The sequence below is a fragment of the Cornus florida genome, unplaced genomic scaffold (genome assembly GCF_030987335.1).
Source record: "Cornus florida cultivar Cherokee Brave unplaced genomic scaffold, ASM3098733v1 CherokeeBrave_3.0.0_Hap2_Chr09, whole genome shotgun sequence".
Taxonomy (NCBI): domain Eukaryota; kingdom Viridiplantae; phylum Streptophyta; class Magnoliopsida; order Cornales; family Cornaceae; genus Cornus; species Cornus florida.
The window spans coordinates 29,466,363-29,481,619 of NW_026775579.1; the positions used below are offsets into that span (position 1 = coordinate 29,466,363).

General features: G+C 35.0%; 1 long non-coding RNA gene across 1 annotated transcript; it reads right to left on the bottom strand.

The window, feature by feature from the left end:
• Positions 1 to 2,827: 2,827 nt before the first annotated feature.
• On the bottom strand, positions 2,828 to 5,992 carry LOC132273640 (uncharacterized). The gene is made up of 3 exons (XR_009470198.1): positions 5,384 to 5,992; positions 4,773 to 4,861; positions 2,828 to 4,664 (listed from the first exon to the last, which is right to left on the bottom strand). It is a non-coding gene; the product is annotated as an uncharacterized LOC132273640 (long non-coding RNA).
• Between the last annotated feature and the right edge of the window lie 9,265 nt (positions 5,993 to 15,257).

The window sequence follows — 15,257 nt, forward strand, 5'->3', positions numbered from 1 at the left end:
CGTTTGACAACCACTGGGGATATTGCACTTCTCGAATGAAACCTGCTTGCAACAATTTGCTTACTTCTTTAGCTATAATGTGATTGCGTTCGGGGGCAAACCTTCGGTGTTTCTGCTTAACCGGTTTGAACTCCGAATCCACCTTCAGACTATGGCAGGAAACTAAGGGATCGATCCCTATTATGTCCGAGTGATCCCACGCAAAAGCATCTGCATTGCTCCGGATAACATCAATTAACGCCTCCTTTTCTTCGGACGCGGAGGAAGAGCCTAGATAAGTAACCTTCTGAGGGTCGCCGAGGAAAACTTCCACGGCTTTAAGGGTCTCCTCGGTGGGCTTCGCAATTTCCTCTTCCTCCTCTACCTTAAGATACTTGGGCAGAGGGCTCTGTAATTGCTATTTGGGTCCAGTTTTGGAAGCCACACCTGGTTGCTATTGAGTCGAAACCCTCTTTGCTTCAACTTGTGTCAACATATAGCATTCCTTTGCTACGACTTGATCGCCCCACAGATTAATTACTTCTTTCCCATCCAGAGATAAGCATCGCAACACCTGGTGAAGGGTGGACGGAACTCCTCTCATCCGATGTATCCAACCTCTTCCCATGATGAGATTGTAAGATGGATGGATCTCTGTTAAATCAAAGTTCTCCTTTAGAGTCCTCTTTGCCGCGGTTACGGACAAGTCTATTACTCCAAGGGGATCTACTCTTGAGCAATTGAATCCCATCAACGGGCTGGAGGTAGGTCGAATAGATGATGACGGGATCTCTAGCTGCTCAAAGACCATCTTTGTGATTATGTTGGCGCTACTTCCTGGATCTACCAAAACCCTCCTGATCATACAATTAGCCACTAAAAGACTGATGACCAATGGATCCTCGTGGGGAGTTGAACTCTGGATAGGTCGCCATCTCCGAATCCAATACTGATGCTACCCGAAACGATAGCATTGACTAAGGATATCTTCCTGAGCTTGTGGGTTGCCCTCAGTCTGGATCTGTATACCTCATCAGACTCTTGATCATCTTCAAACCTGCCATGTATTGTATGGATGACTTTTACTTGCGTACCTTCAACCTTGCGGGGATAGACCTTACAGGGCTTTGCATACTCCTTTGTCATGAGGTAATCCGTCAACTCACCTCTGGCGATCATATTCTCCACATGTCGCCTGAGGGATCTGCAATCATTGGTTGAATGCCCATAGTCTCGATGATAAGCGCAATGCTTGCTTTTGTCCCTTTGCTCCAGGGGTTGCTTTATTGGCTGCGGAGTTGTGAACTTCATCTTATTCTCTTGGAAGAGCCGAGCCAAGGTAGTTCGGAGAGGTGTAAATCCTTCCTCTACCTTTTGCTTTTTTTCAGGTGCCTGGGTGATTGGCGTTGAGGAACGTTGGCTTTTTTGAATCTTTGGAGTTGGAATTCTTTCTCGAGGCTTATTTTTCATTGTCACGAGGGTAGCGTGCTGCGCTCGGTAGACTATATTTTCCTCAAGCCGAATGTAGATCTAGGCCCTGGCATTGAGAGCCTGCATGTCGGGAGGAGAATACTTGACTAAGGAAGTGTGAAACTTCGTCCCCTGAATCATCGCAAGTTTAAATGTCTCTATAGCAGTTGCGGGATGACAATCCGCTATTTTTGAGGCTTCCATGTTGAATCTTGACAAGAAATCTTGCAATGTTTCCCCCCTTTTTTGCCTTACGGTGAAGAGGCTGGCAATGCTCTTCTTTTGCTTTTTATTTCCGCAATACTGTGCCAGGAACATGGTGCATAGAGTTACGTAATCCAGGATGGACTTATGCGGTCTATTCCTGAACCACTCTAGTGCTGCTCCTATCAAACTGGTAGGAAAAACTCTGCACATCCAAGGGTCATTACGATCATCCAAAGCCATCTTTTGAGCGTAATGATCTAGGTGCCGAGAAGGATCCCCCGTTCCATCAAACTGGGTGAAAGAAGGCATGGTAAATTTCTTGGGCCTCTCAACCAGATACACATCGTCAGTGAAAGGAGTTTTGACCAAGGAATTTTTGTGTTCTCTAGCCATCTCGGCAGGTGTCTGAATCTTCAAGAGTCTCTTCTCGTCAAAGGCATACTGAACACCTGCACCATCTGGGATTCCATTGGACTATACCGTAAGCTTATGGCTGGATTCGACTTGCTCATCCTGTGTGCGATGAGGACGTTATCTGAAGCCACAGCCTCGGATCTTGCCCTCCGTTGTTGCTGAACCTCATTTGGCTGAGCCTCATTGGGTCGTGCCCCATTAGGTGGAGCCCTATCAGGCGGAAGTCCGGTAATCGGAGGAATATTCTGACTAGGGGGTGCTGCTGTGTCACCCACTGGTGGCGATGGTGCCAACTGAGCTAGCGCCATTTGCAGAGTGTTATTCTGCTGTTGAAGCAAGGCAATCTGAGCCACGCTTGCTTCGTTTGCCTGACGAAGTACGTCAAATTGGTGTAGAAACTCTTCACGCATCTTCTACATCAACTCCGTCTGTTGATCCGTTGAAAATCCTCCATTCGACATTCTGGATGGTAGTTGCAAGATTCACCTGTGAAACAAAAACAAGAGTGGGGATATATTTGTATACGCTTTCCCACAGACGGCGCCAAAGTGTAGGTGCAAAATTTCGCTCAACCAATAATGATTGAAAAAAATAAAACAACTCACTCAAAAAACAATAAGAATAAATAAGAAAAGCGTATAGAAAGGCGTAGAATTGCTTGATTTATTTATTGGAGGTCTAGGCCTCTATTTATACACAAAAGATTGGTTGAATTATAGTAGGACTCGCATTGTTTGTCCTCCAATTCTTTCCCTACAGAAATTATTTACAAATAGAGCTCCTTTCTTTGTATAATTTTCCTTGTGCAGTAGTTTCTTTCTTTGTTGTATCCTTCTTCTAATATGACTAATTTCCTTTCAATGGATTTGGGTTGTAAGTAACCTGATCCATGTGACATTGCTAACGGGCTAGATCTCTTGTTTCGGGCTTGAGCAATGCTACAGAGATCAATTAGCTGTGACCTTGGGCTTGTGTCTTATGATTTTGGGCTATCAACGAGCTTGGACTGGGCTTTGAGCAGGATGGGCCTCTGACATTTGTGATGGGTATTTATATTGCGATGACGTGTACAGTTCTCATTGGAGAGAGATTTTTCCCTCCACACACTAGAATTTGTATAATTCACAAATTTCTCCATAGTAAAAACATTATAGAGTCGGCCCATGCCTTACTTTTCTCCACAAATGTCTCTTAAAACCTTTTAGTTCCAAACCGTCTATCCTGCTACTACCTAAATCTTCCTGCGACTGAGCTCCTCCGTTGCAACACATAAGCACATAGTGAACATCCAAAGGCATATACAGTAATATATTCATGTCTATATTCATTATTTTAATGGTAAGTTGGATGGAATGGTTTAACATGTATCTTTATAAGGTCACATTACGGTGTATCAACATGTAGCAAACAGAGAGTTTGATTATCCATTTACAATGAGAAAGACCATATATTTCCTTAGGTTTAACATCAAGGGAAGGAAATGTGGGTGCATATCAAAGAAATTGCCACTCCATGGGTAATCCAGCTCCTATCCTACTACTTGTGTAGCTACTATTGTTGATAAAAGTGGCCTCCCTATTTTGATGGGATTAAATCATGAACTTAGCTCAGATTAGTAAAAAAGTACCTTACTATTCAAGTGCACCCTCCTATCAAGCTATTGCTATCTGTTTCTTTGTTCTATTACCAATAATGTAGAAAATGGTAATCATCAGCAGAACTGGAGAGAAATGCTGTACATAAGGAGATTTAGGAACTTAACGCTAGAGAGTTGGCTAAGGAATTCACACGTGCAACACCGGATGATATATTAGGATATATTACCTCTGACCAAGGAAATTAACTACTTTGAAATGTAGACGTCCACCTCCTAAGCTAATTGCATCCTTTTTGAGTGTGATATCCTAACAAACTCTCAATTCATTTATGAACTCTTTAACAAATTTTTAAAAACCTTACATATTACTTAACCATACCAAAAGGATCATGCCCAAAACTCTTTAGTTTTTCAAAGTCCGCAAGCCATATACTACTAACAATATGTCTCAATTTTCTTCTTTCAAAAACTAGTTTACAACCACTTGGAGATGTCTGGCTTCATTATGACCCACGAAACTTCGTTGTACTCTTTACCACATGCTTAAACCATCTCAATTTTCAAACTTTACTTTCCAACAAAGAGTGCTAGGTTATCCCCCATGCACTCATTGACGTGCTCATCTTTTGAAGACTTCCACTTGTTTGAAAGGTGCCTCATATGTTCACATCTAATTTAATAGGGACTAACCCTAAATCTTCAAATTGCAGTAGTCGTTTAAATTTTACCACGTCCCTGTCTTGTTTCATATTAAATTGTGTCCAAATTTCATCTCATGCAAGTACGAATCTCACAAGCATTAATTGCAATTTCTTCTCTCATATTAAAACCAGTATACCACCTTCTGCAACAACATACCCCCAATATTGTGTCTGATAAAGTAGACTTCCTATTAGTTATCAACTCATCATGAGAACCCTCATCAAAGAGACCCGAGAATGGTAACAGATAGAGAGAAGCAGCTGCCACAACGAATGCTTGGAATGTAGAAAAACCCCTGCACAGTGCAAGCAATATCATTTAATCTGTTGAAACAACTCAGCATCAACCACGAAGAATAGTATTCATGCACAAAAAAGGAATCGGCATGAAGAAAGAACATTACCGGTTGTTCCATTCAACTTTCTCGGCATTGTTGAGTTTGGTATATCCCTTGAAGAACAAACCGCTGACTACCCCCGTTAATTGATAAACCTTCGTAAAAATAAAATAAAATAAAATCTTAAACAGGTAAGGGGGGAGACAAGATTAGTGAAAAACAGGTTTTGTTTTAATTTTCAGGGGAATTTTTTTTTTTTTTTTTAAGTTACAAAATAAAATATCGAAAAATAATTATAACAACACTGACAAATATAATGCATGCGACAGCACAGACAGTCTCTTAGATCTTGTTTCCGCGTGGACAGTCTTAGATCTCATTCATTTTCATTTCCAATTCAACTTAAAAATAAAATAAAATAAAAATTCAAAGAATTTCAATTTGGAAACACTAAATAGAATTGCTATTATAAGGGAATTATTCAAATTCCTAAATTTATTAGGCCTCTGATTTAGAATTGTATTTTATTTGATATTTGATTTGGTTAAACAATAAATTGCATTCCTTATAAAACAACAAATTTGGATTAGAATAAATACGTAACTAGTATTGATTGAGACCTATATGAACGAGAATAAAAATGAGAGGGATGTAATCTACCAAGAATCAGGACTCACAATAGAGGCCTATGAGGATTTTCAGGCTTTCACCTCACAAACCCTGTAGAGAGGTTGGTAGCTTGAAGGAGATACCACTAGGGGGCAGATAAAAATGCAGGGCACTTGATAGGCACTTGATACTGGGAGTGATCAAAATAGCAGAGAGTGCTTTAGAGATCAATTACCCTAACCAATTGGTTCTTGAGCGTGATGGCCATGATAGCATTTACTATTGGATGGTGGGAGTTTTACAATGATATCCATGTAATAAATATATGTATTGAAGTATATGACAAATATGAAAGATGAGAGAGATGTAGAGATTAGAGAGAGAGAGAGTGCTGAGAGAGAGAGAGAAAGAGCTGATAATGTTATTCATTTTTCACACCTCAATTGTGTACACATGGTATCAATTTATAGCCTCCAAAACATGGGCACCAAGCAGCTTCTTTAACAAGCTGCTTAGTTAGCATTTGTGTTTCAAGACAGAATATAAAATGGGAAAAAAAAAAAAAAAATTTGAATAACTACACAGAAGATGTGTGTTTGACAAGTTGTAATAACATACAGCAATTCGATTTACCAGTCAATAATATGGTACAATCTTAGGTCTTGTTTGGATATTTGAGTCTCATGCAGTCCATGTGAATTAATATATCTCTGATGAATGTTACAAAAAAAATCTAATGTTCACAAGCACCTAAATATTTAAGAAATGGTACCAATGGGTGACCTTAAAGCTAGGGATTGCCATGCATTCATTTGATTGAAGTGGACCATGTGGGACTTATATGTTTCATACGATTAATTATCAGCTATCAACATTTACCCCCAATCATGTCAGTATATATATATATATATATATATATATATTGATTTCAAATTGTGTTGTACAAATTAATAAATATACACACAGATTTTATAATAAAGTTGGGCAAATTTAACTTTTCTACTTTCCCAAACCCTAATCAAGTAAAGTAGCAGAACTTTAGACAAAATTGATTGCCACGTATCATAAAAACTTTGGATATATATCTTTATCCCCACATGCTGTAGTCTTCTTGAACCTAACCTCATCTCTATTTGGTTAGGACAAGGGTTCACCATTGGAAAGGCCATCTGATCAGTCTTTGTGTGTCCATGTTGTGTGAGGTTAGTATTGTAATTATGGGCAGATGATTGTAGATCACTATTTTTTGTTTCATTGTTCTGAGTATATATGATGTTCAATTTTGAAGTCATAATCCTACCCTAAATAACAGATATACACAGCATCTGGTCCATCCATACCAAATAAGTGTACTCATTACGAGGCAATGACTTTGGGGCTTTCACAATGCAAAATAAATGTTCACCAATTCTGTTTCTACATTTCAATTATGTGCCATGCCATTCCCTCTTCGAAGAGAAATTTTTACTTAGTTTGAGACTACATGGTCCAGGCTAATCACAAATTGACACTCTGTAATCTCATAATAAGACAGGCCTAATTTATTTAGTAATCTCAAAACAATTTCCTATTTATTGATAATTGAAAATTAAAAATGGTTCAAATTTTTATTTAGTTAATAATTGTTATCATGAATTTGAGTTTAAAAATGTGTTATTCCATAAACCAGACATTTATAATTCTTAAGTGTTATATTAAGTTGCATGGGATTGGTGCCTTTAATGCACTAATAACGAACAAAAAATATATAAATATACACACACTGACATTAATAAGAAAGCATCGACCTCTATATTGCAGCCATCATCTAATTGTAAGATATATATGTGTATATATATTTATATTTATTACTAAGAAAAAGAGGGGGATTAATCAAAAATCAAATTAGGTATCACTTTCAAATTTGTTTTTCTTACAATCCCTTCATCATATATTTTTTGTGGAATAGATTAAGTTTTTTTTTTTATAAAAAAAATTAAAAAATTTCCCACCCTTGTTTTTAGATTTTGTACTTGTATCACTATGCTACAACAATGTTAACTTACATTGTAGTCTCTGGATTTCATGTTTGATCTTGAATACAAGAAAAATAAAAGAATTATAGCTGCAAGATATTAAAATTATAGAAGCATATTATCACTAGTACTTAATTGCTCAAGGTTCTCTCTGACACACACATCGTGAGGCAGTTGTTACCTCCTAATACTACCAAAAGTGTTCAATGATCCAAACAATATTGAAAAACCTGAATGAGTAGTTGTTAGTTATCAAATGATAGACATATTGCCGGCACAATTTTCTGTTTTGTACAAGGAAGAAAAATTGCCATTCACCTTGAACTGAAAAATATGCTTTTAATTAGAACTAATCAACCCAACAAAACAATCATGATATGTCTTATTTACAAAATTACGAAAAATAAATTTAAGATAGACTTAATTTTTTAAGTTATTTTGTATAAAGTGATTTCTTTAACGTATATATGAACCGTGAATGAAATCATGAGCACGACACGTGAAGATTTTATGTTTCCATGACCAAATTTCTCAAGAATACTTGCTACTGATATTTGATACATTAAGTTTACCCGTATAAAAGGCAAATTGAATGCTTTGTTCACAAAAGCCTTTAAAACTAGGCTTCATTTAGCAGTTGCGAACCTTAATGCACCTCCCTTCTTGATGGAGAGTCCTATCCCTATAATTTATGTGTGGTCTTTACTATTTAATGTCCATTACTCCAATTCATATTGACTGTTTTTATGTCACACCACCTTCTTTGCTATGATTTATTTATTATTAATGTTGGTGCAACCCCTCGGACCTTTGAAAATAATTTTTTTTCTGTCTTTGGTTAACATATATTTGTGGTGGTTGAAATTTTTTATTATTATTATTTTTTATTATTATTTTTTTGGGACAGTGTATTGTATCAGAACTAAAGCATGAAACATTTTGGTAATACCAAAAAGCTTTTGATAAAGAGACAAAAGTAGTAAAAATATTGTTCAATAAATAAATCAAAAAACATTTAAACATATAATGATCCGAAGGAGACAAATCAAAATTCCACTACGCTACACAAATCAATTTGTGAAGTTGACCACATGCTCTGTGACTCAAGACTAATATAGCACATGACGATAATAAAGGCAAAGTTTATATTGACATTGTCATATATTATCTAAGTTATACAATCTTTTTTAATATGTGTCGTTTTCACGTTCTGAACGCGTTCTTTCTTTTACACATCGTACACGCTCTCACTCAAATTCTCATTACTTATGACTTAATTAATTCTATCGCTCTTACCCTTCCCGTTCTCGAATTCGCTTTCGTTTCCGCTCTCACTTTATGTGACTTTATACATAACACTCATACACAAACACGCCATATTTATTGATTAATTATATTTATAGCATTTTAAGGGACTCTGCTGTGAGAATTGATGATTTTTTTATTCCATCTAAGTATGCATGTATGCAGTGGTTGTAGGACAGGACCGGTGATTTTATATATATATATATATATATATATATATATATGTAACATACATGTTATTGGGATTCATATGCCATAACATAGCGAATTCCTATTTAGATTAAAGTGATAGGTTCCTGACATATCTGAAATATTTATGCTGTATACAATTGGTGAATTCAATGTATTATGTTTCGATTTATTATGGAATTGATAGTATCCACTTGATTACAAGAAATATTTATATATGTATGTAAAAGAGACCAATACATGAATACAAATAGTAATCATAAATAATTCATAGTCGGTAATTATGGATGGACTCATTATTAACTAAGACTTGAACTGGATCCACGTTAGGTTGAGATATATTGCGAGAGGCGTCGTGTGTAATTGCTCCCTATCACTGTCATAGCATTTGACTCTCAAGTATGAGAGAAGTATAGACTATTTTATTAATTAATAATTACTTTGATTTGTTCGGCAGATACTTCGGGATCAATAGATCGGCACTTTGGGTAGTTATCTAATTAATAGTTAGAGGGTTATATTCTCAATATTTGCATCAGTGCTACTTGTATTTATTTTATATTGATTATGGTTAGTCACAAATTAAATTCGAAGGCCTTCGTATGTTTTAGACAAAATGATTTATTAAATATTTATTTATTTAAATTATAATTTTTGTCAAACAAATGTTTTATTGTGATCAAGCCGAAAATAATCAAAGGTATCAAAATAAATATATTAATTAAGTAGTCGAATTTATGGCTTTATTTATCCGATAACTAATTATACATAGAGGGGTCAAAGTGCAATATTGACTTAGAGGTTATTTACTATTTAATTAGAGTACAATTAATTTCTTTTAGTGATGTATAAATTAATTTATGAATTAATCAAATTAGGTCATGGTTTAATGGACCAGACCAATTATTAATTTATAATAGCCAAGAAAATAGTAAGCCCAAAGAATTCTCACTCATAGCCCAAGTTGATATTATGATACCCTTCGATACTAGAGCCACGGGTGATCAAGTCCGAGCACAGATCCGAGGGATATCAGACAATCAATATGTAAACAAGCAGGAATAAAATTGAATTAAGAATAAATTAATAATACGCTGAAAGAAATCTAAAATAAAAAAAATCCTCAAACTTTAAATAATAAATTAATATCATTTAAATCCTTCAAATCCGTACAACTCGGGAATCCATCTAGTGGACCCCTAATAATTCCAACTGGTAAAACGTTTACAAAATTAAAATCCAAAACTAAAATAAGAAAGAAAATCCTATATAGTCAGAAGAGTAAGTGTCTGTATCTGCATCAACACGATCAAGCTCTAAACCTGGTACTGACGAACACCTGAAAAATAAGAGTTGGGTCAGGCCCACATGCAAGTTCAAATCTATTACAATCCGTACATAAACCCGATACGCAGATATATCCTAAATAGCTCGGCAATATCTAATAATAGTCTATATATATATATATATATATATATATATATATATATATATACACACACACACTATAGGATACTCACTAATCTATAGTCATCACACCTGAGTAAAAGGTAACACGCAAAACGCCGTAGCGTCATCATGCACACCCAGACCTACCAGGGAACGTCATTAGGTCCAGTTATCCATCCATGCGATATACGCACCCTAACTGTGATCAGGAGACTCAAGTTCGTATCACGGTACCATAAGTATATATATAAATTCCTTCCTAATACTGAAAAGTAAAGCAAACATCCGTTATGTTGTTCAACTGTCTTAGTTGACAGGACATGCATCCATGTAGGATTTAACTGTTTTAGTTAATCCATTTCGTATGTATGAAGAGGTAGGACTTAACTTTTTGATCTAATCCTTCTCTGATATGCCACCGTCTCATACCGGTGCATACAATGCATATGATCCACAAATGATGCACACTCAAAGGAACATCAAATATATCCAGAACCAACATAATAGAAGTTAGATATTATTAAGATTCTATCATGCATCCAATATATGATTATAATCATAAAACTTCCATTTAAATTGCTAAGTAATACTAACCAATTCCAACTATCCATATCCACATAATTGACCGAACAGAAATTAGAACAGTTCATCAATTAACATCCCTAGCATGGTATAATGATATTCAGGATAATAAACTAAGCACGTTATACCAGAATTCCCAAACAAAACTGTCATACTATTCCATTTAAATAAGTAAAACAAAAACTAGCATTTAAATCCTCCATCGTCTCCAATAGCATGCCACTTAATATGTAAATTTCATGGCATCCAATCCTACTCCACAATTAGCATAAACACGTCTAACATGTGTATGACCAAGTTATGCATCTAATAAGATTTAGAAATCATGATCCAGTCCTTTGAACTGGTAGAAAAAGACTACGCATTTAAATCCTCCAAACCATCCATAATTTGATATAATTTCCTGCAAATTAATTATCACTTTACCTCAAATCAAGCATAGTTAAATTTCCAGATAATCCACTATACTTAATAATACTGTGAACAGATGATTAGATATAATTAAATCAATTATCAAAGTTTTGCTAAGTTTTGGTAATGAAATTAATTAGCAAAACAGTGTGCAACATATAGGTTTTTTTCTTAACTTTATGTTGCTCCATTCCTTAGTACCATATTGTACTAAAGTTTCCCAATAATTTTAGAAGTCCCTAGCAGTTAATTACATCAAATAATATCATTAAAATCACTTCAGAAAACTCTGCACAGCCCCAAACAGTCCCTAAACAACCAAACTGTGTGTTTTCAGGTGAGAGCAGGCTCTCACAAATTGAGAGCCTGCTCCAAAAAACATCAAAAGCCGCCTCCCACATGGGAGAGCAGGCTCTTTGGAGTGGGGAGCCGGCTCCACACTCCTTGGAGCCGGCTCCAACTAAAAGGGAGCTGGCTCCCTTATTTCGAGAGCCTTCTCTCTTTCCCTCTGAAGCCTTCTGCGTTTTTGCTTCATCCTTTCTGCCTCCGACAATTCCCAAGCCCTCTGTAGACTTTTAAACACTTGTTCTAATGTTCATTCAGTGTCCCAGTTTATTTTAAAGACATCAACAAGCAACAACAAACTCAATTACACAAGGTTTAACAACATATACAGAAGGATGTAATTAAATGGTTTAAGAACTTTCAAAATAGTTTAATTCAGCATAGCAATTTCAGTTCGCCCTAGACCTCTGTAATTCTTTCATGTACTAATTCTAATGTCCAGTTAATATCCCAAATTAATTATAGGGCATCCGTATGCATCAATGATTCCAAATAAGTAAAGCTTAAATGCAATTACAGTAGGAACCCAACTAATAGAACTCTTAAAATTTACAATCCAGTTTAATACATCGAGATTAAATACAACTCAAGTATGCCTAAAAGATTGTTTTAACATTATTTAAATCCCCTAATCTATAGCCACGACCATTTAAAATATAAACCAAATAAGACCTAAGCATAACTGTAAATAAAGCAAAGAAATTAAATAAACAATTGATAAATAAATTATATAGACTAACCAACAATATACGTCAATTAAATCACACTAATCAAATAATTAAATTAAATCACACGTAAACAATTAAAGTAAACAAATAAGTAAAGACAATTAATCACTTTAGTAGAATAATTTCACAAATACAATTTAACAATAAATTTCATTAAACACAATTAAATCAATTAAGAAACCAAAACACAAAAAGTCATATGATTAAATAAAAATGCAACAAAATCCAAGTTAAATTCCCATTTTATCCTTTTGAAATGCAACAATATTGGAGTCCTATTAGAATTGATATATGTGAAGTAAAGATTGAGAAGGATTTATTGTTTCCTTTTCTTATCTTTATGTTGCCTATATATACATGGTTCCATGTATATTTTGGGAGAGACTTTTGGAAGAAAAGAAATAATATATTTTATCTCTCTAGTTTTTTAGGTTTCCTTTCTCTTCTAAAGAAGGCTACCACAAGTCTTGACTACAAGGTCATTCATCGAGGTATATTGGTGATTCCTGAAGGCATAATCATTACCAGGAAGATGGAGATCCAAGTAGGAGGCATTTAGGAAAGGGTTCTACAATAAGTGAGAACATTCACTTTAGATGAGAGATCTAAGATTTACTCAAACCTTGATGTAAGTATTTAATCTATTAATTGAATGATACATCATATTTTATTTTTGCATAAAACTTGTCTTTATGTGATGAATCAAAATCTATGTTTAAAAATTTCTCAGAAAGTTTTTAAAACTTGCACGTTTCCCTACAGTGGTATCAGAGCGCGTGATTTGATTCATTACTAAAGTTCATGTTTTTATCAAAATCATCATTCATGAATCCAAATTATATATGCATATATATATATATATATGTGTGTGGTCGTCAAGGTCACTTTGCAAAAGATTGCTATGCAAAGACTAAGATCAATCAGTTACAAATCCCTAGTGACATTAAAGAATCCATTTACCAAATTCTCCAGTTAAAAGACACTGATGACAGCAGTAGCGATCCAGAAATTGGCTCCTCCTCACAGTCATCTGATGCTTCTCCTAGTTCACCCAATATTACACTAGGATGTAAAGATAGTTGTTGTAATCCCAATAAGTCACTTAATGTTCTCACAAAAAATTATGAACAAGAACATCTGCTTATTGATTTAATCAGTAAGGTAGATGACCCTGAGTTAAAAACCTTATACCTTAAAAAACTTAAAGTATCATTAGCTAACTCAGAACCAGAAGCCCCGACAATTAGTAAACCTAATTTTAGTCTATATAAAACTCTAGAAAGATTTAATAACAAGCCAAAAGAAGTCACTATTCAAGACTTGCAAACAGAAATTAACATAGTAAAAACTGAGATTAAAAATCTCAAAACAGATCACCAAGTCATGAAAAATGATATACAAGAACTAAAACAACATTCTACTTTTTCCTTTATAGGAAAAGACTCTTTTGAGTCCTCTGATGAAGAAACTTCTACTCATTCAGCAGAATCAAAACATTCAAATCCCTTTGGTTCTGAATCTTCTAACAAACTCCAAACTTTGAGTCACATTTCATTTCAAAAATGGTATACTAAAGTTACTCTTATCATCAACAAAGATTTCAAACTTGAAGTCGTTGCTTTGGTTGATACAGGAGCTAATCTTAATTGCATTCAGGAAGGTCTCATACTAACTAAATACTATGAGAAAATCTCTGAAAGGCTAAGCTCAGCTAATGGTAGTAAAATGGACATAAAATACAAGCTTTCTAAAGCTCATATTTTCCAGAACAATGTATGTTTTAAGACATCATTTGTCTTGGTCAAAAATATGACTGATAAGCTCATATTAGGTGTTCCATTCATTTACCTCCTCTACCCATTCATCACTGATAATGAAGGATTAGTCACTCGACTTTTCGGACACAAAGTTCAATTCAAATTCCTTAGTCCTCCTTCCAGGAATGAATTGAAATCAGTAATTGATTCCTCTATGTCTAAATCAATCAACTTACTTCAAAATATGATCTTCTACATAAGAAGATTATTAAGAAAAGCAAGTCCCCTTGGTCATGTCCAGCTTTTTATGTTCAAAAAAACTCTGAACTAGAAAGAGGTGTTCCTCGTCTAGTCATCAATTACAAACCTCTAAATAAGGTCTTAGGATGGATTAGGTATCATATTCCCAATAAAAAAAATCTTATTAGTCGCCCTAGTCAAGCAGTTATTTTTTCCAAATTTGATATGAAATCAGGATTTTAGCAGATTCGTCTCCACAAAAAGGATAGATACAAAACTGCCTTCACTACTCCCTTTGGTCATTATGAATGGAAAGTAATGCCCTTTAGATTAAAAATGCTCCTAGTGAATTCCAAAATATCATGAATGATATTTTCAATCCTTATAGTCACTTTTCCATTATTTATATTGATGATGTTCTTATCTATTCCAAGTCCATTGATGAACACTAGAAACATTTGAAATCGTTTCTAGCCACAATTCAAAAAAATGGTCTTGTTGTTTCTGCTACAAAAATCAAGTTATTCCAAACCAACATCAGGTTTCTTGGTTACTATATCTATCAAGGCCAAATTCGTCCCATTGATAGGTCTCTTCAATTTGCTGATAGATTCCCAGATCAAATTGTAGAGAAGTCACAATTACAGCGGTTCTAAGGATCTCTAAATTACATTGCTGATTTTTACAAAGATCTTCGCAAGCAATGTAAGCCCCTATTTGATCGACTTCAGAGTAACCCCCCTCCATGGACCTCTGTCCATACTGATATAGTCAAATCTATTAAGCGTTATGTCAAGTCTTTACCTTGTCTTGGCATTCCAACTACTGATTCTTTTAAAATAATTGAAACCGATGCCTCTGACATTAGATATGGTGGCATCCTCAAGCAACGAGCCAGTCCAAATGCACCTGAACAATTAG